Raw genomic sequence first — 22,524 nt, forward strand, 5'->3', positions numbered from 1 at the left:
TTTTTGAGACAGGGTCTCACTATGTAGTTGAGGCTGCCCTGAAACTCCCCAGGCAGGTCTCAAACTCACAGCGATCCTCCTGCCTCAGCCTCCTGAGTGCTGGGATTACAGGAGTGTGCCACCATGCCCAGCCGGATTGGCTATGTAGAAGATGAGATAAATACAGCACTCTAACTGCTTTAATTTATTTTTGCATGGAGGGGCAAAACTAAATAAATGAATTAAGCATTCCACTTGAACATTTAGGAGCGGGGGGGGGGGAAAGAAAGGACCAAAACATTTCTGGAAATCACAAAAAAAGTATAAAGTAATATCAGAAATAAACGAATTAGTTAAGAGGAAATACCAGAATCAAAATATTCAATAGATAGTTCCTTGGGGACAGAAACAGTCCCCAAAGCAATGCAGATCTCTAACAACTGTGGCCAAGAAAAAGGATGCAAATAGTCCCAAGTAGAAATAAAGAAGAGACTAAGTTTAGGTGGAGAGGGGGCCCGAAGCAGTAAGAAAGTGCCTCATGCTGGGTACCGCTCCACTTACAGACCTAGATGTCATCCATGATTGGGGGCAAAACATAATTTGCCACAATTGATAGAACATTTGACCTAAGAAGTTAAAGTGTTAAGAGGCCAACCGTCAAGAAAGACCCTGGGAATGCTGCCAAATGATTACTCTACTCTTAAATTTAAAACATCCCTCCTCTTCTTCCTCCTCCTTCTCTTTCTGCTTCCTTTTGGGGCTGAGGATGAAACACAGAGCCCTTAGCACATACTGAATTACACTCCTCGTCCCTCACTTCAAATTTTAAAACAATAGATAATTCCCATGTTCTATAAACTATTTCAGAAAATAAGATAATATTAATGAATTTCTACCATCAAACAGACGTATCCAAATATCAGACACAATAGGGGAGAGCTATTGCTTAAATGCAGCCAGGAATATTCCCAACTGCATTTAAGTATATATCCTAACTAAAATATTACTAGGTAGAATTCAGGATATTGAAATTATAAAACATCATTACTGAATCGGGTTTAGCATAGAAATGTAAGATAGTTCCAATGCTAGGAAATTTATTGATATTGTGTGTGATATCATTAAAGCAAAAAAAAAAGCCATCTGATTGTATCAACACACTGTTTTTCACAAAAAAGGTATCTAAATGAAGGAATAGAAAAATACTTTCTACACGTGATAAAGAGTAACCTGCTCACAATACAGTGACTTTGTATTTAATGGTAAAATAATAAAGACACTGAAGTTGAAATCAGACACTAACACTCAGAAGCCCGAAACAATGCACTCAGACATTTAACAGAAATGAGAACAAAACATGAGCCATTGCCCTCCTCAATAAAAAATCAATAATATACAGGGAAGTTTAGTCAATATGTTATGCTGAGACTATCATTGGACTGTGCTGGGGTAAAAACTAACTTCGATTCTCTTCTCACACCACACAGCACGAGAAATTCCAAAATCATTAAAGCATTACATTTCCCAAAATATCAAGCAATAAAACAACAAGATGAAAATTTAATAGAAAATATGTTTATAAAAGGCACTGGAGGGAAAAGCTCTTTGTTAACTTAGGATGATTAAAAAGCAAAAGAAGCAGACTTGACTAAACAAAGACAGATTTTTTTTGTTGTTGCTGCTGTTAAAAAAAATTAAGCAACTAATAATACACTGGAAGAAGCAAACCACTGGCAAAATTTTAAATAAATTATGTTCTTTCTCTCTGAAGAGATTTGAAATAGACAAACAGGCCAAGGACATAGCTCTCAGAAGAGGATTTAAAAGGAGATCAAAACTTTTGCTTCTCAGATTTAGTGAAGAAGCTCGGCAGGGTCTCCTGGTATACAGATGAGTGTGTGCACCCATACAGAAGGGACACACATTTGGAATTCAGTCATTTTTTTAAATGACCAGGAAAACTACATTACCCTTTCACCCCATAAATCGTAGACTTAATTTTACATCAAGTATGCAAAAGAGTTCGGGCGTGGTGGCACACGCCTGTCATCCCAGCACTCAGGAGGCTGAGGCAGGAGGATCGCTGTGAGTTCGAGACCAGCCTGGGTTACATAGTGAGTTCCAGGTCAGTCTCAACTACATAATGAGACCCTGTCTCAAAAACAAAAACAGAAACAAAGTATGCGAAAGAAAGGAAAACCATATACAGAAAAATGTCGGCTTTGGTACTTTTTTCTGATAGCAAAAAATACATATACACTTTTAAATACCAACAAGAGGTTAATTTTACTAGGGTAAATCTATTTAATGGAAAATTCTTCTACATTATGTTTATGCTGACTAGGTTATGTAAAAACCCACAGACTGTAGAGTTACATAGTCAGAGTGATTTTAACTACGATTGAAAAAACCCACACATAGAGGAAAAAAAACCTAGAAAAAAATTTCCATACACCAAACAATGTTGCATTCTAACATAGTGAGTGGTTTTCGAAACTTTTATCTTTTTCTCTCAATTTTGATGTACTTTTCTAATTATATCATCAGATGCACGAAATACGAAAACAACGTAAGATTCTTTAGAAATATATCAAACACCGGGAGAAAACAGTAAGAATTGTTTTCGATTTTCCCTTAAATATTAAAGAAACACAGTGTAGTCGGGTGTGGCTTTGAGGTATGGTGAGGTGTGAGGTTTCCACAAAATTAAAAGAAATGTGTTAGGCTGACCAGAGTCAGCTACCGATGCATAATCCTGCCAGGTCAAAAATGAACACTTTAAGAAGTACCAGCTGAGCCAGGCATGGTGGCGCATGCGTGTAATTCCAGCACTCAGGAGGCTGAGGCAGGAGGATCTCGCTGTTAGTTCGAGACCAGTCTGGGCTACATAGTGAGCTCCAGGTCAGTGTCAACTTCATGGTGAGACCCTATCTCAAAGAAAGAGAAAAACAAAAAAGAAGTACCAGCTGAGGAATTTGGGAGCAAAGCATAAAGATTTATTCAGAGAGAATTAGAAACATCAAGAGAGAAAGCAGGTCCTGCTAGGAGACAAGAATACAGTGGCATGAACCCCACTTGTGATTTTTAACAGCAACCTTTAAGGGCTGGGGATTTAGCTCTGTGGCACTGCACCTGCCTGGCAAGCACAAAGTCCTGAGTTCAGTCCCTGGTATTCCCCCCAAAAAGTCAACTTTTCAAAGGTCAGCCTTCGTGGATTAAAAAAAAACAAAACTAAAAGACACCAAATGCTAGACTGACATTGAAGAGGAGGCAAAAATAAAAGTATCTAAACTATAATTGTCCCAATTTTCAGTCAACTATTAGTAGAAATATATAAATGCAAAATTGAAACTAACAATGTTCAAATTAGATATTTAGGTTAAATTATCTTCCCTACCTTAAAGGGACAAAAAGAAGAGAAAACTTACACTGGAAACTGAAAGTGAAAATTGCTACATCTCAATATAGACAGAGGAGTAACTCTGTAGAGATCTACACAAATATTATTTTAAATTTTAACGTTAATAGACCCTAAAAAGGAGCACCCATTTAAAAAAAAATCCAAGCATCTTTTGCCAGTAAGAAAGACAGAAAAAATGAAACGGCACAGAGAAATGATGAATAATCTATGGTTTACCAGGCATACGCCATGCGAGCAAAGAAGGAGATACGACAGGGTGGGTTTTTGTAGTGAACAGCGAGACAATTACAGAGACACTAAAGTGTTAAGGAAAACATGAACTTGCAGCTTGTGAATTTGCAAAAAGCACCGCACAGAAGAGGGTGGTGGGAACGTGCCAGAAGTGTAAAAAGAGGCGAGCGGAAATGGAAAAATAATCGTAGTCAGAAACCTTAGTGCTGCTAGGTAAATAGAGAAATTGGACACCTGGGCAGTTCAATTAATAAGGAGGACGAGCAGACGGGGTGGATGGCAAAATCATTCATCAAGGGATGGAACTGATGCACACTGATCCCATGTCGGGGCCCAAAGTCACCAAAGACGAAGTCCGTTTCCTACTCCTAGTTCTCCGACCACAGAGAAAACAGCTATTTATTGGTCCTAACCCCTGTGCTGCAACTTCATGGTATCACTAACGTGTAGCAGGCATCTCTAAGCAATCTCTCCCACCGCCTCTCCAATAACATATGGGTCAGATAAAATCGGAAGGGAATTGCTGAAATATTGGCAAGGAACAACTATTTACACACAAAATACAGACACAGCCTCAGCTGCAATGAAAACAGGAATTTCTGTGCATTTTCCCCCCTGTAAACAGGAAAGTGAGAAATGAGGGGAACCTCGGCTACTCTGAGAGACTCTGGAAGAGGAACAGAAGCACTGTGTGGCTCCGATCTCTCTGGCCCTGAGGCCGGCTCGCCCCTGGCTGCGGGTGCAGACGCCAGTGGTGGCCAAGACACAGGAAGTGGTGGAAAATACAAGGACCCTCTGACCCACAGGGGGTCCACGCCTGGTCCACGCGCTGCCGTTAGCAGACCTATGTCTCTACCGGACAACAGGCCTTGCTGCGCAGTGAGCTGTCTGTCACCAGAGGTATACAAGCAATGAGGAAGACCTGTTTGTCCAGAATGTTGCAGAGGGAATTCACACAGGAGGTAGGGTCTTCACAGAGGACACTTTTGTTAGTTTGTGTTTAACCCTGAAATGGAATCTTCTTCCAATGTATCAGTTTTGTGCTTTTCCATGAAGAGGAGAGAGCTGCCCCATGTGTGGAAGGAACCGGGCTCTCTCTCTCTCTCTTGTGGTCCCGGGGTCCCATCTGCACTGTCCTGGGCACCTGCAGCTGGCCTCGCCACACTGGCTTTTGCTACCAATCCTGATGCCACCTTCTGGACTGTGCAGTTACCAGGCCCTGTGGCTCCTGTGCCCCCAGGTGCCCTAAGGGGCCCCGATCAGGCGTAGTCCACCTGGCACAGCTGCCAGGTTGCATGTGCACAACTGAGAGCCCGAAACCCAGCACCAGCCCAGCCTTCCTCCTGCCCCCTTCCCTGGGCCTGGGTTTTCCAGAGAGGCCGGACCACAGAGACAGCACAGCTCAGATGCAGAACCCCATCTGTGCGGGGCGTCCCCCTCGGAGATGGTCACTTCCCACCACGGGAGAGCAAAGCAGGCTCTGCATGTGGTGTGCAGTTTGGGGGCCCAGGGACCCGCCCAGACAGAGCCACCCCGTCCACCTTCCTCCCCGATCCTCCTATCCTGGGGCTGCAGCACGGGAGGCTGCAGCTGGGTTCAGACACCCACTGGCTAGCAGTCACCTGCCACAGCCGTGGACATAACCCCTAGGTCTGCGCCCAGCCTGGGCATCTGGGCCATGACACAGGGAGGCAGAAGGTGCAAGGGACGCGGACACAGGAACACACGCTCCTGACACTGCCTCTGCGGGAGAAGAGCAGGTTTGGAGTTGGGTGGGGACTGAATGTGAGGCTGGCTCCATGCCAAGTGCTCTGTGGAGGGGACGGGCACACTCCTGGGGTGTTATTGTTGTGCCCATTTCACAGGTAAGGATGCTGAAGAGACTCCCCAAGGTCCAACAGGCAGAAAGGGACCAGCTGAGGCTCACATCCTGAGCCTTCCGCCAGCGCCCCCAGCCCTACAGCAGCACCAGCAAAGCATCTATCTGCCTTCCTCACTCCTGGGTCTGCCCGAAAGCATCTATCTGCCTTCCTCACTCCTGGGTCTGCCCGGCCCCACCCCGCCTGCTCCCCCTTCCACTGACATCTTCCCTCCACGGCAAAAACTCCCACCCCTTCCCTCAAATGCCCACATCCCCGGTCTCCCACATCATCTACCCACTCTGGCTAGGTGGGGACCATGAGGTGTTATCTGTGTACCACATGGGAGTGTCCCTTCTGTCCCCTAGCAACTCAGGACATGGACCTTTAACTCGGCGAGCCTCGTAAAAAGTGGTCCCTGGGAAAGCCCTACAGGAGCAAAGAGTGAAGAAAGGGGAGAGGGAGGAGCAGAGCAACACCTCCCCGGAGTGGGGGACATCCCGGGCACTTCGGAACCCTGTCTCATCCCCGCTGTCATGGGCAGCACAAAGCCCAGCCCACGACAGCCCAGCAGACGATTCCTGACCTGCGACCTCACTGTCCAGGACAAATCTGGAATTTTCCAGTTCTAATTCTTGCTGCATCTTCCCTCCCAGCCTCTCCAAGAAACCCTGTGCTAGGGCTCAAGAGCAATCTTTAGGCCGGGCATGGTGTCCTGCACATGTAATCCCAGCACTCAGGAGGCTGAGGCAGGAGGATCCCCATGAGTTTGAGGCCAGCCTGGGCTACACAGTGAGTTCAAGAACAGCCTGAAGTACACAGTGAGACCCTGTCTCAAAAGAACCAAAATAAAAAAGAGCAAGTATTAGATGACCACAGCCACAGCTGGTCAGGGCTCACCAGGAAACAGGCAGACCCCCTGTATACTGCATTCAAGAGCCTTGTGAGGAACCAATACCATTGCACCCCTCACAGAGGTAAACTGAGGCTAGGGAAGTGACAGCCGGTGAGTGGCGGGGCCTGAGTCCCCTGCACACCCCTGACACGCCACAGTCTTCTATCCCTGAGGGTGCGTGGTGATTTCCTGTGCGATGAGGAGGCAGGGAAAGGTGTTGACGCGAAGCCAGCCCCAAGGAACAGCTCCAGGGCTGCCGGCAGGAGCTCCCCCACCGAACTCCCACTGAAACCCTGACTCAGACCAAGAGGAAGCTGAGGGTTTATAGAAAAATGTCACCCACGATCGGGGACAAACCGGGTCTGCCTGCTGCTGCAGCTGTCACGAAGCACACCTGGGGCCTGCCCTGTCCCATCACAGGGAGCAGCCCGCTGAGCGGGGGGGTGGGTGGGACAGAGCCCACAAAGCCCACTGACCTCAGGAAGGTCTCCCAGGGTCTATCTAACAAGAGCAAGGTCAGATCAGAGGCCCCGTGCCTCGGTTTCCCTAAATGGCCTCGCAGCTGTTACCTGTGGACCGTCCAGTGCAGCTGAGTGAGCTGGGCAATGTCACTTCTCCTCCAGGCCTGGCCACCTGCCTGCTTGGGACAGAGCCACTTCCCCTCTGTGGGTCTGAACTTCCTCGGGGCGAGCTGAGGGGGTGGGGCCGCTGCGGCAGCCTGTGTGGCTGAGGGGTGCTGTTCCTGGGGTAGAGAGGAGCTCAGCGGGGTCCCTGCCCTCTGGGTGGACCAGAATGTGAGGCATGGGGAGCACACTTCCAGCAAGAAGGCCTGCCCTCAGGAGTCTTTTTGGAGGGTCTGTACACCCGCCCAGCCCAAAACCAGAAACTACTGAGTAGGTGTGCGTGAGTGTGTGTGTGTATGCACGTCTTGGAAGTCTCTGGAAGAGAAGGAAAACAGGGTCATCAGGGACAGAAAGCAGCTGAGAAAGGCCAACATGAGCTCTAGCACTTCTCGAATTGGGATGGGGAACAGAAAGGGGGCAGTGCTGGGAAGTCCCACGGCCAGCTGGGGACGTGTGGGTCCCTGCGAGGGTCTGTGTGGGCAGCCAGCAGAGATAGCCCCAGGGTCTCTCATCTTCAGGGCTAGAGCTCTGGTGGCTCTTGGAAGGAACCCTCAGTTCCCAGGCAGTGAGGACAGTCTGGGCTGACACTCAGCCTGGCAGGGGCAGTTGCCATGCCCAGGAGGCTCTTGGGGCCCCCAAGGACCCTGGTTTTCACAAGTCACGTGTGCTGTGACTTTCAAGTGTCTACAGAAATAGAAACTACCTGAGGTGGGCCTGGCCGATGCATCCCTCGTGGGTCTTCCCCGAACAAGTAGCTTGTGTGTGACTGCGGGGAGCTGCCTGGCCCTCCAGAGCTCCGGCTCCCATTGTTTGGGGGAGAGGGTGACAAGACCATGACAGCCATTCTGACTCACTGCCTCGGTGTCTGGTCACAGGGTACTGGTGCTGCCGGTACCTCTAGGCCCACTCCTTGCACCAGGACGTGGCACTCAAGCTGGCCTGGGCACGAAGACAGGACCCTGGACAAGTGGGGACCCTGAGCCCCGATGGGTCCGCAGGAAGCAGTGTCACTGCTCAGCCTCACTCCTAGAAGGCGGGGTGTTGAGGTACTGTCTGCCCAGCTGCCCTAAGTGCAGCTCCTTCCCATGGTCCAGGAAGACGAAAAGGCCTGAGGCCTCCAGGTCGGCCAGGCAGGGACCTGCCCAGGGCCCCCACCCAAGGCTCCAGACTCTCCGTCCAGCTCCCCCCAACTGTCCCCTCTGCAGCAGCAGCAGCAGATAGAAAGCAGAGCCCTCTCAGAAAATTCCCCTCGGCCCCCTGGAACTCCCACCAGGTCTGACCCACCCCATCACCACCCAGAACAGCACGGGCAGGCTCCTGATGGGGACCCCAGGAGAGGAGGAGAACACCTACCTCCAGCGTCACTAACGGGCAGCCTGGACACTTAGGAACCAGCTCCTTCGAGGGTGGGGCCCAAGCCCTTCTGAGTGAGCTCACCAAGAGTGCTCCACGACACCTGGGGACTCACCACATCCTCTCCTGACGCCAGCTCCATGGGGCCTGCAGCCGCGCAAGGCCCAGCCCTGCCCTCCTGGAGCGGCCTCTCCAGAGGGGAAACCTTCCTGCTCGGCACTGCAGGGGAAGAGCCAGGCAGGGAACAGGAGAGTGGAAGCTCAGGGGCAGGGGCCCCTCCAGCGTCCCCAGGAGCACACTCACTGCAGGGAGGTCGTGGAGAAGACTGTCTCATGAGAGAAGCCCCTGACAGCCTCCTCATCCTTGCGTGACTCAGAATCCATCACAGTGTGTGCGGTGGGGCAGCTCAGGGACTGGGCACTGGGCAGGTCCATGCAGGGCGCAGGAAGGGCTTGGGACAGGAAGCGGGTGACAGGGTGTCTGCGAGAAGGGCTCCTGGGTTGGCTGAGGGGGCCTGGTCCAGGGGAAAGCCCAGCAGGTCTGCAGCGGCCTTGCCCTCGGACAGTCTCCACGTATTTAACTCCAAGCCCACTTCCTCATCTAGAAATTGGGGTCACAGGTTCATCCGTCAACAAGCGCTGGCTGACCACCTACTCTGATGGCAGTGGTCTGATGGCAAGTGCGTCATCTGCCACAGAAACACGGAGTCGTCAGCAGGACGAGGGGCTCGGGGTACCCACCGAGGACCTGCCGGGTGGAACCCTGACACCTCGTCCATCATCCATACGACGTCCGCAGCTGTCCCCCAAAGGGTCCCTCTCAACAAAGGAAAAGAGCAATGCTGATCATGGGTGTCAGCCACAAGAGGAGGCTTCAACAGAGAGGGGCGGGTGGGGGAAACTGAGGAAGGAAAGGATGATGGCTCAAGCAGGCTTATGTCACATGGTAGCTGCTCGTCTCACCCTCTGCTCCAAACCTGCAGGTTCTGCCACACGGCCTTCCTCGGGCTCTACCTTGGCACTGAGCCTGAATGGCCCCCAGGGACGTTCAGGTAGCTGGGAGCACAAAGTCACCATCCTGGAGCCTTGGCAAGTCCCGAGTCCCTGTCCTGCCCCCTGACTGTCCACAAAGGCATCTGGACCCTAACTGTCACCCGTAGGGATCAAAGATGCCCAGCCTCCTTGGAGGTAGGTGCACAAACACAGGTGCTGGCGTGCACCAACGTCCAAGACCCTGAACGCCAAGGCAGCAGGGAGCAAAACGCACAGAGGCCAGCAGCCTTCTAGAAGGCACCACTCCCCTCCCTGGAAATGCAGCTGTGAGGCCAAAGGAGGAAGTCCTCGGTGCTGAGCCGCCCGTGTGTGGGCTGGCCTTCTGTTCCTGTCCTAACCTGCCCAGTTCACTCAGAGCCTGGAGCTCCTGCCTGCAGCCTTCAGCCTGCGGCCGTGCGAGGTCTTCGTGGCACAGCAGCCCTGTGGGCGCGCAGGAGCTGGCTCTCCACACTGTGGCTCTCCCGGCGCCCACCAGAATTCCACAGCACAGGGCAGCGGGCCTTTCCCCGTGAAGATTCTGGAAAAGACAAACAATCCAGCTGGCCCTGCTGCTGAACTCAGGGTAGGGAAGAATTCTGTGTTCTATGCCAACACAGAAGGGAAGAAGCTCACCGTGTCCCGGGGCTCCCTGTGCCCCTGCATGGAGCCTCTGAACTCCTCTGACACAGCTGGCTTTGCCCTAGCCAGGCTTTCCAGGGCCCCATGTGGCCTGGCTCTCATGAGGACAGGATCCTGGGCTGAGCCCTCCCACCGGTGAGTTTCCTGCCTGTCCTCACCCCCAGCTCTCCTCCTACCTGCGTCCCAGGGCTGGGGTGGAGGGGACTGGGGCTTCTTCTCCGTGAGTTCCTCCCCTGGCCTCCCTGGGGCTTTTTGTCCAAGCCATCTATTGGAGGTCACAGCTTCTAAGTTACTCCTGTCAATTTGTTGGGGACACAATTTCTTGGGGAGGAGATGAGCAGGTGGCGGACCTTTTTGAAATATATATTTTCTTTTTAGGTTTCCTGTTGCCTGAAGTCTACTATTTTCTTTCTTTTGCACCTTGGCTGTTAATATTTATTTACTTTTTATGTGGAGTTTAGAATTGGACCCAGGGCCTTTGCACATGCTAGGCAAGCAGTCTACGACTGAGCTACACCCAAGCCCTGCATTTCTACTTAGTTATTGTGAGTGCTTTCATCCCTGCCAGCCCTCCCCTACATATTTACATTTTTATCTTTGTTTGGCTTCATGGAAATTGTTGGTTCTGGTAGAGTGGGCTGTCCTTGTGTGCCCAGGAATCACTGCGTGACTCTCATAAGGAAGACATCTTCGGGCCTCCATAGTTAGGGTAATTACAGTACTTTCTTTCCTTCCTGGAAGTCATTGATTGGATTTTGATGGTTGTTTTATTCCTGGAGTGGAGGCTAAAGGCTCTGCACCGATGTCAGCCCCCAGCTCTGCTCCCCAAAGCCACCATTCTCTTCCTGGTCACAGCCCACTCCCACAACGGGCTCGGTCTTCACCTCCACCCTGGCTGTTCAAGGACTTGTCATTCACAAGTGTGGCAACACCTTCCACAGCCGCACGGTGCATCCTAAGGCTCAGTGGGCAAAGACTTTCCAAATAAAAGCAGTTCCTCTTTCACGCCAGCCAGGAGGTGCACGCTGTAACGGCCTCCATGACAGGAGAAAACTGAGGCACAGGGAACTCGGGTCACGTGCCTGGATGTGCAGCAGGCTCACAGCTCCGAGTGGGCTTCAGACCCAGCTTGGATGCAGTGTAGACTCGCATCTGTGGACCGCCGCTGAGCACACACCCGCATCTCCCCCTGTGCCTCCCCTCGCCCGATGAGGCAAGGCCACGAGCACCCCCATTCATCGATGCGGAAACAAACGCAGCCATTGGGAAGCTCAACAGCTTGCCCGAGGTGCTGGCTGAGAAGCTGAGCATGGGCTGCGTGCACCCAGAGGCTCGAGACGCCGTGACACAGACAGCTGCAGTTCTAAGCCACAGACGTGGATGCGTGGATGGGAAGTTGGTTCCCCCACGCAGTGGAAACCCGCTAGGCCCGGAGGAGGCGCGAGGTCCCAGCGCTGCGACAACACAGGTGGAAGTGGAGGACATGGGGTGAAGCGGAAAAAGCCAGGCCCAGAGAGACAAAGACCACACGCTCTCTCCTTCGGCGGAATCTAAAACGAGCTGAAGTCTTAGAGGTGACGGGTGTTCCCCGGCTGGGAAGAGGGCAAGGGTTGGCCGGTGTCCGAAGTTACAGTTAGCTAAGAGGGATGCACACTGGTGCCCTGCTGCACAGCAGGGAGACTGGATCAATAAAGAGGGGTTCATTTCTCTTTCGGGGTGGGGTGGGAGTGGAACCCAGGGCCTTGCGTGCACTAAGCAAGTACTCTACCACTGAGAGACGTCCCCATCCTCACTGAATGTCTCCAAACAGCCAGAGGAGAGAATTTTTTAATGTTTCACCATGGAGAATCATTAGTAAATATTTGAGGCGCCATGGATGTGCTTGCTAATCCTCCTGATTTGACCAAGACACCAGGTACCTGTGCACTGAAACTTCACAACGGACCTCACAGTATTCACGATGATGTATACGTGTCCATTTTTTTAAAATGAAAGAAGCTCCCATCTGCCCCCTGCCCCCGGCACACAGGCTGCCCCTCGCCCCACACCCTCCTCTCTTCCCAGCTCACCCCACCCTTCCTGTTCACTCTCAGGCCACCGAGACAGACAGCCATTCCAGACGGAGGTCTGGGGCAGGACACCCTCATCTTAGTGCAGGGTCAGCCCACCTCCCTCAGGAGACGCCACATCTTGAGGACCCGTTTCAGGCCGCTGATCGGCTGAGAGTGTGCTCTTTGAGGCCCCGGGCCACAGCCCATGCACACCTCCCCAGCGGCTCCTCAGGGAATCTGTGCCTTCCAGCTGCTGCGCAGGAGTGGCCGGGACCAGAGGGAGCATGAGATGTCACAACACCAAAGATGGCTTCGTTTGAAGGTAGAAAATGAGTCCCGAACTGGATGGATACCACCATGACCCAAGGTGACCGGAAGGCTTACCTTCCCTATTACATAATTTCCAAATTGCAGGGATTCTGTGAAAGTACTTTAAATTCTGTTACATAACGCCCATAATGGTTCTTGAAGGGAGAGCCATTACAGAAGGGAGAGTTTGCAGGGTTCATAAAAGTAATTAGATCCACACTTTCAAATGAAAGAGCCTGGATATGAATATTTATAAGATGAAAGCCCAGAGGCCTCTTGATTACCCCAGTGCTCCAGATGAAGGAGGTGTGATTGGCAAGGGACCTTCAGAACTCATCTGGCTGCCAGCCTCTCCTCCCGCTGCCCTAATGGCCCCTCCTGGCTGCCCAAGGACACAGAGCACAGCCAGTTCCCGCCCAGGCTCTGCTGCCTCCGAGAGCACTTTCAGGGCTTCTGTTTTGTGACCGTCCCAAGGATGTCTTTGTGGGCTGCACTGGTTTTCTAGGTCACTGAACCCCGGAAGTCCCTAGGAAGTCCATCCCATCACGTGAGAGGGACGTGGATTCGCTCCTCCCCACCCCAGCCTGCCCGATGCTGTACCCACCGGTCCTCCAGGCCTTCCTGGGCCCTGATGGCAGGCGGGGCTGCTATGGGTGACAATGGTGACAGAGTGGCTTCTGCTTTGGGGCTCGGGCCCAGAGAACAGGGGCCGCCTTGGGGACCCCCATGCTGTACTGGGATGGACCTCAGTAGGAGGCGCTCAGCTCCACGGGCTCTTGCTGTGCTACAGTCCCCTCTGTGGGGTGCCCAGAGGCGGGCAGGGTGCCCCTGTTCATTTGAGGGCCCCCTGTGCTCAGGGACTGGCTGGGCCTCAGGAAGCCCCAGAGAAGGGCTGTAGGGGAGCGGAGGGTGTGGCCAGGAGGAGGGCACCAGCCAGCGGTCCTGGGTAGGCCGCTAGTGGGATGCTGCCTGTGGGCCCGGGCCAGGCCTGATGCGGGTGACTCGGGCTGGGGAGGGCCCTGCCCAGGCTCTGGGCCCAGCTCGGCTTCTGGCAGCTTCACCAAGGCCTCAGTTTCCACGCGTGTATGATGGGCACGGCTGTGCTGCTGCGGGACTGCTGGGCGTGGTGTCCCTCTCATTCACCACTTGTGACGGTGCGAGCGCAACTCCAAAGGGACCAGGACGGGACACGCTCAGGTTCCAGGGCCCCGGGGTCCGCTCCCACTCTGACACTGCCAACCAGGAAGCAACAGCAGCTCTGCTCCATCAGCTGCCCCGGCCCCGCCCTTCCGTCCCCTCCCCCTGCCTTCTGCACCCAAGAAGGCCCTCGCTTGCCCAGCTTGCCCATCTCCCCGGCAGGAACCCATCTCCTGCCCACAGCCCCCTCCTCCTCCTGCAGGCCCTGCCCAGCCCTCCCCTCCCTCCACTGCCTCTTCACCCTCCCCTCCTCCTCCGCCCTCCACCCCTGCAGACTCCTCAGCCGCTCTCACCTCCCCTTCCTCCTGCCACCCCGGCCCTGGGTTTCTGCCAGGGGCACCTGGACCTCTGGGAGCTGTGGGAGTCAGGAGCCTGCTGGGCACAGGGGACGGCACAGGGTGGGCAGCCCGGCGGGTCCCCAGGTGTCCCGGAAAGCCCCCTCCCATGCCGAGTCCTCAGCCTCATGGGGGTAGAAACAAAACAGAGCAACCTCCATTTTGCCCCTTCTTTGAGCCCCTGGGTCTCCCCGGGGCCGGCACTGAAAGTCAGGAGCAGGGCTCTGGGACCTTGGAGGCCCTGGCCTTGCAGCCCCCTCCCTCTAGCAAAGCAGCAGCACCCGCACCTGCACCCACCTCCTCCCTGAGACTGGCCTCCCCAGGAGACAAAGATGGGGCCTCCTTTGTACAGTGTAGAACTGGGGGAGCCACACCATGGGGCACTGGGGTGGAGACTGGGGACTGTATTCCTTAGGGGAGTGGATCCCAGGCCTCGGCCTCCAGAGTCCAGGCCGGGTTTCTGAGGTCATGTCTGAACCGCCCCAAAACTCTCAAAGCTTCCTGCTACCCCTTAAGTGCAGGGTCGGGCTCGGTCATTCCACCTGGCTGCCTCCCGTTCTTCCAGCCCATACTGACCTAGGCTCAGGCCACTGTCCCTGTCCACCTTATCGGCTTTGGTGCTAACAAACGGGGCTGCTGTCACAGGCCATTCGCTGCCCTGGCTGTTTCTCCGCCTGTAGCCTAAAATACAGAAGGCCAACTGCCTGCCTCCTCTGTGACAGTTGAGGGTGACTTCCAGGACAGCCTGGGCTCTGGAATCACAAATCCTCAGTGTACAAAGGCCAACGTCTCACACTGCTCTCACCAAAACTACTGGAAAGAGCTCCAATTCTACATCAGTGGGTTCCCGGCCACTCTCAGCCATCAACCCAAACCTCAGCTTTCCCTGGCCCTCAGGGACATGGGCCCAGAGTGCAAATGTGAGGCAACCAGGGTGAGTGACAGGGACACCACCAGTTCGAAGGAGCCCAGCCGCCATCTTAGAGGAACATAGGTTTCATTTTACCTAGGGCACAGAGGACACGTCAGCAGGACGCGGAGGGATCGCCAAGCCACCGGCCCACATTTCTCTGACCCACCCCTTCAAAAGCCCGCCCAGAAACACTCTAAAAAGCCGCTTAGCCTGTGTGAGGCACCTCTGTTCTGCTTGCACAGGGAGGTCCCTCTCAGGCTGAACACTAAACCTGCTTGGACCGTTGAGTTCTCGTCCCTCCTTTCCTCCTCAGTGAGTCTGCGCCTGAAAGTCCCAACCTGCCACTCTTGACACCGAGGGAAAAGCAGACAGAGGCCTGACTGGCCAGGGTGGTCAGCAAGATCCAGGCCTCCAGCCCTGATCCCTCCACACACACACACACACACACGGATCTGAGGTCATTGCCCAGGAAGAGGGGCCTGCGCTGGGGAAGGCTCCGCATCAGGGCCCCTTCCTGTGGCCCCCATTTGCCACTTGGGGTGAAGTCAGGGTGACCATTTGTCCAGACCTGGGGGGACTCCCTGGGGGGGGTGCAGGACTGTCAGTGTTAAATCAGCATAGTCCCTGACAAGCACGGAAGCAGCTTATGGGTCTGTAGGAAATTACTTGTAGCACAGGAAAGCAATCAAGGAGCAAACTCTGGAGAAGGGCAACCTTAACGAGGCTGGCAGAGACTGGAGCCCAGAAGACTGAAGAGTTGGTCAGAGGTAGAACTTCAAGCGATGAGACCGGCCAGAGGGAGATTCAGGGAGACCTGAAGGTGCTCCGCGCCCAGTCCTGGATCTGCGAGGAGACGTGGGGACCAACCTGGGGGGTGGCAGCGTGGCCTGCAGATGCTCCCCCTTCAGGAGAAGGCCAACCAAGAAGAGCGGCAGATACCACACGGACTTCAGCTCTCAGAGCCTGTAAGAGTTCTCAGTCTGGGAGGACTGACCCAAGAGATGAATCTGGAAGCAGTCACAGTGCAGAAATGAATTGCTGGGATCTCACTTTGTCACGAGTCGGGTCACCAAAGGCTGATGAAGCTGTCCGATTGGGGCCCAAGCAGAGAGTAGTTATGATTCACGATGCTGCTTCCTGGGCTTAGGGGTAGAGGGTTGGTGGGGACTCTTTCCGGCCAAACAGAGCCAGATCTCCTATGCCAAGTGTTCCCTGCTTAGTTCTCCTTTTGCATTCTTAGTCTTATATTTTCATTAATAAACTTTAAGACACAATTAGTTTCCTTGCACAAGATGTTCCTGCTTTTAAGTTGGGCCGTTTGGGTGGAAACATTAAATTAGAACACGTTCTATGATAAAGTGTAAGTGCAGTATTTGTTTTTGTGGAGTCTGGATAAAAATGTCACCACTAAGAAATGTCTCGCCCCAGCTTATTCAAAAAACCCCCCACGTGAAAACACCCTGGTCTCCTTTAGAAGAAGAAACACTAATGTGAATTTCTTGAATTCAGTCAATTATGAAATAGATTCAGTCGCAACTGCCAAACAGAGGAGAGAAAATTCACTCAGTAGGGTAATGGAATCTAAATCTTTTAAAATTTGGTTAGACTCACTCTCATATTAAGAATTGGAATTTTTGTCAAATGCCACATAAAAAGATGCTGTTGGGGAAGGTCCTTCCTCAACTGCTGATTGAGGAACTGAGGCCATTAGGGTGGGCTTTGTGTGGAATCAGTTTTCTTTAAAAGGTCATATAATACCCGTTACTCCTAAACTATGTAAGGAGTACAAAGTTCTCTTTTTGTAATGAGATGACCACAAAAAATTGTTGAGCTAGCTGTGCATAACCTGGTCTTTTCCCTTGCTTTCCTGTGAAACGGTTTTAACAAATACTTTATATTGCTCTGAGGAATATTGCTGTTTCCCAACAGCTTTTCATGTGAAGGACAGAAAGGGCACCTCAGCTGGAGCTGAGGAGGGCGGATTCGGAGAAAAAAATGAAGCCTCCAGGTGCTCATTGGGAAAGTTCTGGAAGGTATGAGATGCTCTCAGGAGCACCAAGCACCAATCCTAGTGCTTCTCCTCCATTCCCCATGGGTGTTTGAAGGATGCCATCTGAGGTGGGAGAAAATAAAGCTCCCCGTCCAATAATTTGTTCATGAGAATCTTGATTCCAGCTCTGTCTCTTTGGGGTCTCAGTAAACAGCCCCAGGAAGGCCAGTACTTCCTTCAACATTGCCCCCGCACAGCACTTCCATAAGAGTCAGCTACAACAAGGGTCCCCTGGAGGTTGCAGGGTGGGGTAGCATGGAAGACTCCACTAGGAGTTCTACCGGGATTAGTGCTGTACGCCTGTAATTCTAGCTACTCAGGATGCTGAGGCCGGAGGATTGAAAGTTTGAGGCCAGCTTGGGAAATTTAGCAAGGCTCTTTCTCAAAATCTAAGGGAAGGGGCACAGTGCTGGGGATGCAGCTCCTTAGCACAGCACCCTGGACTTGATGCCCAGTTCCAAGAAAGAAAAGATGCTACATTTTCAAGATGGCGACCAACGGGCCTGAGCAGCTGACAATGGGCATTCCCTGTGACCTCCCGCAGACTTCTCCATTGTCCCCACAGCCCTGGGACCCGGGCCAAGCCTCAGAGAACCTAGGGTTTACCCTTGTCCCCAGGAGGGTTGGGGCTGGGGGCTGAGAGGCAGAGATCCTTTCCAGTAGCCGATTCCTTGCGGGGTAGATTATGGCATGGTTCTGCCTCCGTGGACTCTGCCGGAGGTGCTGGCACCGGGGAAGGAGGGAGAAGTTACAGGTCACAGAGAGAAGAGAGGGTCCTCGGGAGCGGGGAAGGCTGGAGGCAGGGAACGAGGATCCCCTGATGCTTCCCAGGACAGTGTCCAAATCATCGAAAGGTGAAGGTGGCCTGGAGTGTTCCTCACAGCACTGATCCAACCTGCTGCCCCGGGATGACCACTTGGGCAGTGATCCCCTGGCCACAGATTCCACCGACTCCTACGGGATCTCCGAGGGCCCACGAGCAGGGAGCCGGTGGAACCTGCAACCCCAAGTGCAGGTGTTCACAGATCTACAGCAGTGATGGAGCCAGACGTGTGTTTATCCCAGGGAGGAGGGGAGCAACGCACAAGGAGAAGGGAGGAAGGAGGAGCTCCTGTGGGCAGGTGAGAGGCAGGTGTGCAAGGTGAATAGGGCCGCCCAGGCCCCAGGCAGGAGTAGAGAGCCAGCACCACAATCCCCTCCCAGGCAGCAGTGAGGTCCCACTAGGCACTAAAGTGAGGTCAGACCTCAGGCTTGGGAGACACACACATAGCCATGGCCAGCAGGCCCAGGGCCACAGTGTCCCACCAGGCTCCGGAGAGCCTGTTCCTACAGTGGACAGCTCCCCCTGGACCCTGCAATGCTGGGGCCCCAAAAGTGGGTGCAAATGGCCTGGGGCAGACGCAGCCTCGCGATCGGGTTGTTGTCCTTTCTTTGTCTCCTGCCTCGGCCAACGCCCAGAGCCAGAGAAAGGGGGCAGCTGTGCAGCGTGGTTTCATTGGTAGGAGAGGAGGTCCTTACACTCTGCCCACCTCCCGTCTGACACTCTTGGCAATAAAATTCAGAGCTCAAGGTTGGAGATTCCAGACCAACTGCATGCACTTCCATGTCATCGGCAAACTGTGGGAGCGATCCAGGCTCCCAGACACAAACGCCACGGGTCTTGGAGCAGCCCAGACAGAGGCCCTGTCCCCACCCCGGCTTGGGCTTTGTTGAGCCACTGGAATGGGCCTCGGTGCCAGGAGCCCACCCCCCAGTGCAGCGTCTGACCCTGGTCCCGGATGGCATCGCCAGGACGGCAGCCTGGGTCCCACGTATGCCCCCGGCCACCTCCCACCGCAGCTGTGTCACCACCCCAGTCTCCTGGGAACTCAGGGCCCTGGTTCCTCAGGGGTCCCTGACTGTGGCTGGGGAAGCTCAGGGACAAGTGTGGTCGCAGTGTCCCCTCTGGCTCTGAGTCACATGCCGCTGCCCACACCCCATCTTTCAGGTCTCAGGTTGAACGTCACATCCCCTGGGGTGCCTCCCTGACCCCCAGCCTCAGCCGGGGGGCTGTGTTATCAGTCCATGCCTCCATCTCCCTACAAAAGTTGTTCTCTCTATGCTGGCCATGGTGGCAGAAGGCTGAGGCAGGAGGATCACTGTGACTTCAAGGCCAGCCTGGATGCATATCAAGACTGTCGCAAAATACAAAACCAAAAGGGCCAGACCACGCCTGCCTCGTAAGGTCTTGAGTTCGATCCCCGTTAATATAAAAAATAAAATAAAATAAAAAAGTGATATTTAAGTAGTTTAAACATGTTGAGGAGTTGTGTGCCTCTGATTCTCTGAATTACAAGCTCTAAGGCATTGTGTCTTCTCTGTTTAATGATTATTCCGATGAGTAATTGTGATAACCACAGGTCCGCAGCCCAAGGCATCCTTCCACCTCAGCCTGGCCTCCTGGCCCGTTCCCAGAGAGTGTCACTGGCCAGGGGTGGAGAGGGAGAGCATGAATTCCAGTAACCGACACCTCAGCCCAGAGATGATTCTGGGGCAGGGAGGACCCCAGGCCCCAGCTCCACCCCCGATGCTACGCAGCCGGGCTTCACCTGGCACACTGCTCAACAAAGGGAGCCCTATCTCCCAAGTAGGCTGCTGGGGGGAGCTTTTGGGGGGCAGCGGGAGGGGGCAGGCACAAGGCACTGCTGCTCCTGCTGGAAGGAGGAAAGGGGCTGCAAGGACAGAGACCCCAGGCTCCTGAGCCCAGGCCCTAAAGGCTGCCCCAGGAGCCTGAAGGGTCCAAGAGCGGACCAAAGAGGAAGTCATACCATTTTCTGTGGTCTGCAGACCAATCCAAGGAGGCCACTCACCCCGTGACCAGGCCACACTCCCAGGTGGCTGAGGACTCGGCGTGGGAGGGGGCTTTCCGGGGCACCTGGGGACCCGCCGGGCTGCCCACCCTGTGCCGTCCCCTGTGCCCAGCAGGCTCCTGACTCCCACAGCTCCCAGAGGTCCAGGTGCCCCTGGCAGAAACCCAGGGCCGGGGTGGCAGGAGGAAGGGGAGGTGAGAGCGGCTGAGGAGTCTGCAGGGGTGGAGGGCGGAGGAGGAGGGGAGGGTGAAGAGGCAGTGGAGGGAGGGGAGGGCTGGGCAGGGCCTGCAGGAGGAGGAGGGGGCTGTGGGCAGGAGATGGGTTCCTGCCGGGGAGATGGGCAAGCTGGGCAAGCGAGGGCCTTCTTGGGTGCAGAAGGCAGGGGGAGGGGACGGAAGGGCGGGGCCGGGGCAGCTGATGGAGCAGAGCTGCTGTTGCTTCCTGGTTGGCAGTGTCAGAGTGGGAGCGGACCCCGGGGCCCTGGAACCTGAGCGTGTCCCGTCCTGGTCCCTTTGGAGTTGCGCTCGCACCGTCACAAGTGGTGAATGAGAGGGACACCACGCCCAGCAGTCCCGCAGCAGCACAGCCGTGCCCATCATACACGCGTGGAAACTGAGGCCTTGGTGAAGCTGCCAGAAGCCGAGCTGGGCCCAGAGCCTGGGCAGGGCCCTCCCCAGCCCGAGTCACCCGCATCAGGCCTGGCCCGGGCCCACAGGCAGCATCCCACTAGCGGCCTACCCAGGACCGCTGGCTGGTGCCCTCCTCCTGGCCACACCCTCCGCTCCCCTACAGCCCTTCTCTGGGGCTTCCTGAGGCCCAGCCAGTCCCTGAGCACAGGGGGCCCTCAAATGAACAGGGGCACCCTGCCCGCCTCTGGGCACCCCACAGAGGGGACTGTAGCACAGCAAGAGCCCGTGGAGCTGAGCGCCTCCTACTGAGGTCCATCCCAGTACAGCATGGGGGTCCCCAAGGCGGCCCCTGTTCTCTGGGCCCGAGCCCCAAAGCAGAAGCCACTCTGTCACCATTGTCACCCATAGCAGCCCCGCCTGCCATCAGGGCCCAGGAAGGCCTGGAGGACCGGTGGGTACAGCATCGGGCAGGCTGGGGTGGGGAGGAGCGAATCCACGTCCCTCTCACGTGATGGGATGGACTTCCTAGGGACTTCCGGGGTTCAGTGACCTAGAAAACCAGTGCAGCCTGGTCCCTCACATGGAGTCTGCACCAGCCCAGATCCCTACCCCAGGAAAACCCCAGAGTGCAGGGGGGTGAGGGGAGGGAGCAGAGGGGCCTGGGAGGGGACGTGGTTCCAGTAACCAAGGCTGGCTGGCTCCCAGGGAACCGGGACCCGTCCACGGCAGAGATGACTGTGACAAGGCACGAGAGGTGGTTGTCAGAGTGAGACCAAGGAGGCGCATGGCAGAACCCTAAGCGTGACTCAAAAATGCTGTCATACTGAGGAGTGGAAAGACTATCACCTAGTGCTTGTCACACATGTACACAGGTCCTGCCCACCAGGACTCTTCAGACCCAGGCCACCGTCCGAAAGATCCCATGAAGCTCTACTTCCTGTCCTCATGAAGCCCAAGATTTCTTCCTGCAGGTAACAGGCCCTGCACTAGGCCCTGCAGATGTAGCAAAGAACCAAATACCACCCCAACCACAGGTGTCCCTGCCTGATGACGAACCAGGGACCCCCCCCCCGCCTCCCTGTGTGCGCCTCTGGGAGCTGCCATCTTTCCTCCCAGAATCCTCTGCAGGCTTAGTCCTTCAGCAGGTTGCTCCTCTGGGACTACAGGTCCTGGTCACAGACAGAGCAAGCAGAACAGAAGTGGGAGAGCAGTGCAGGTATTTGCTGTGTGTTAAAATGTATGCCTACCTGCCAGGAGTGCTGGTGCATGTCTGTAATCCCAGCACTTGGGAGGCTGAGACAGGAGGATTGCCATGAGTTCGAGGCCAGCCTGGACTACACACTGAGTTCAAGGCCAGGCTGAACTACATAGTGAGACCCTGTTTGGAAAAAAAATAAATCAATGACAAAGGGAAGAAAGAGGAGGGGAGGGGAAACTGTTAAAGGAGGCAACAAGTGCTCTGCTTGGGTATGGATTCCAACAAACAAGCCATAGAATAACACTTTGGATACAGAGGGAATCTGAATATGGAGATATTAAAGACTTTTTTATACTGAGATTTATTTCAACTGCACAGACGAAGTCAGCATGTAAGAAATTTAAATGAAACAGTCAGTACAATTAGCAGAGATCTGAAAAATCTACAAAGGAAGTATACCTACAGCCTGAGCCTTCAACACTCACTAGTGTTTCATCTTCAGTTTTGACTGGCACTTGACTCTTGCAAAACTTTTAAATCAGGAGGACAACACTGAAGGGATTTCAGCACCAGAGCAAAGACTAATTCAGCCTGTGGCTGAGCCACTGGCCGCTGACCAAGGGCCTAGTGCAGAGCTGTCCCAGTCAGATCACTGGGTGGGGACAGCAGGACCTACCTGGAACCGGAAGGGATCCACAAAACCGTGATTGTCTGAGCACAGAGCCCCCCTGGAAATGTAACTCCAAGGGACATGGTTTGACAGAAAAGTAACTGAAGCTTCTGCTTCTTTTCATTTCTGAAATCCCTAACAATGATGTGACTGCCGTGTGTGTCCGTAACAGTTGAGTGTGCAGAGTAATGCAATCCAACTTCTTGGAAAGAACACATTTAGTCTTGTAAAATGCAAAAAAAAAGGACAGATACAGCAGGACTCAACAGATCCTATGTCTTCTTTTTTGTTT

General features: G+C 54.0%; 1 protein-coding gene across 2 annotated transcripts in view; it reads right to left on the reverse strand.

Annotated features, from left to right (window-relative positions):
- The window catches only part of Gpr55 (G protein-coupled receptor 55), a 45,399-nt gene that overhangs the window by 10,657 nt on the left and 12,218 nt on the right, over positions 1 to 22,524 (reverse strand). Inside the window, exon 1 of one of the 2 annotated variants that reach the window (XM_019205111.2) lies at positions 6,955 to 7,494. The exons of the other annotated variant lie outside the window; for it this stretch is intronic. The gene's annotated coding sequence lies outside the window, so the exon portion shown is untranslated. Of the gene's footprint in view, positions 1 to 6,954; positions 7,495 to 22,524 lie in introns of those variants that run through there. 2 annotated transcript variants of the gene reach the window in all.

Source organism: Fukomys damarensis, unplaced genomic scaffold, assembly GCF_012274545.1.
Source record: "Fukomys damarensis isolate Sample0158 unplaced genomic scaffold, DMR_v1.0_HiC HiC_scaffold_16, whole genome shotgun sequence".
NCBI classification, from domain to species: domain Eukaryota; kingdom Metazoa; phylum Chordata; class Mammalia; order Rodentia; family Bathyergidae; genus Fukomys; species Fukomys damarensis.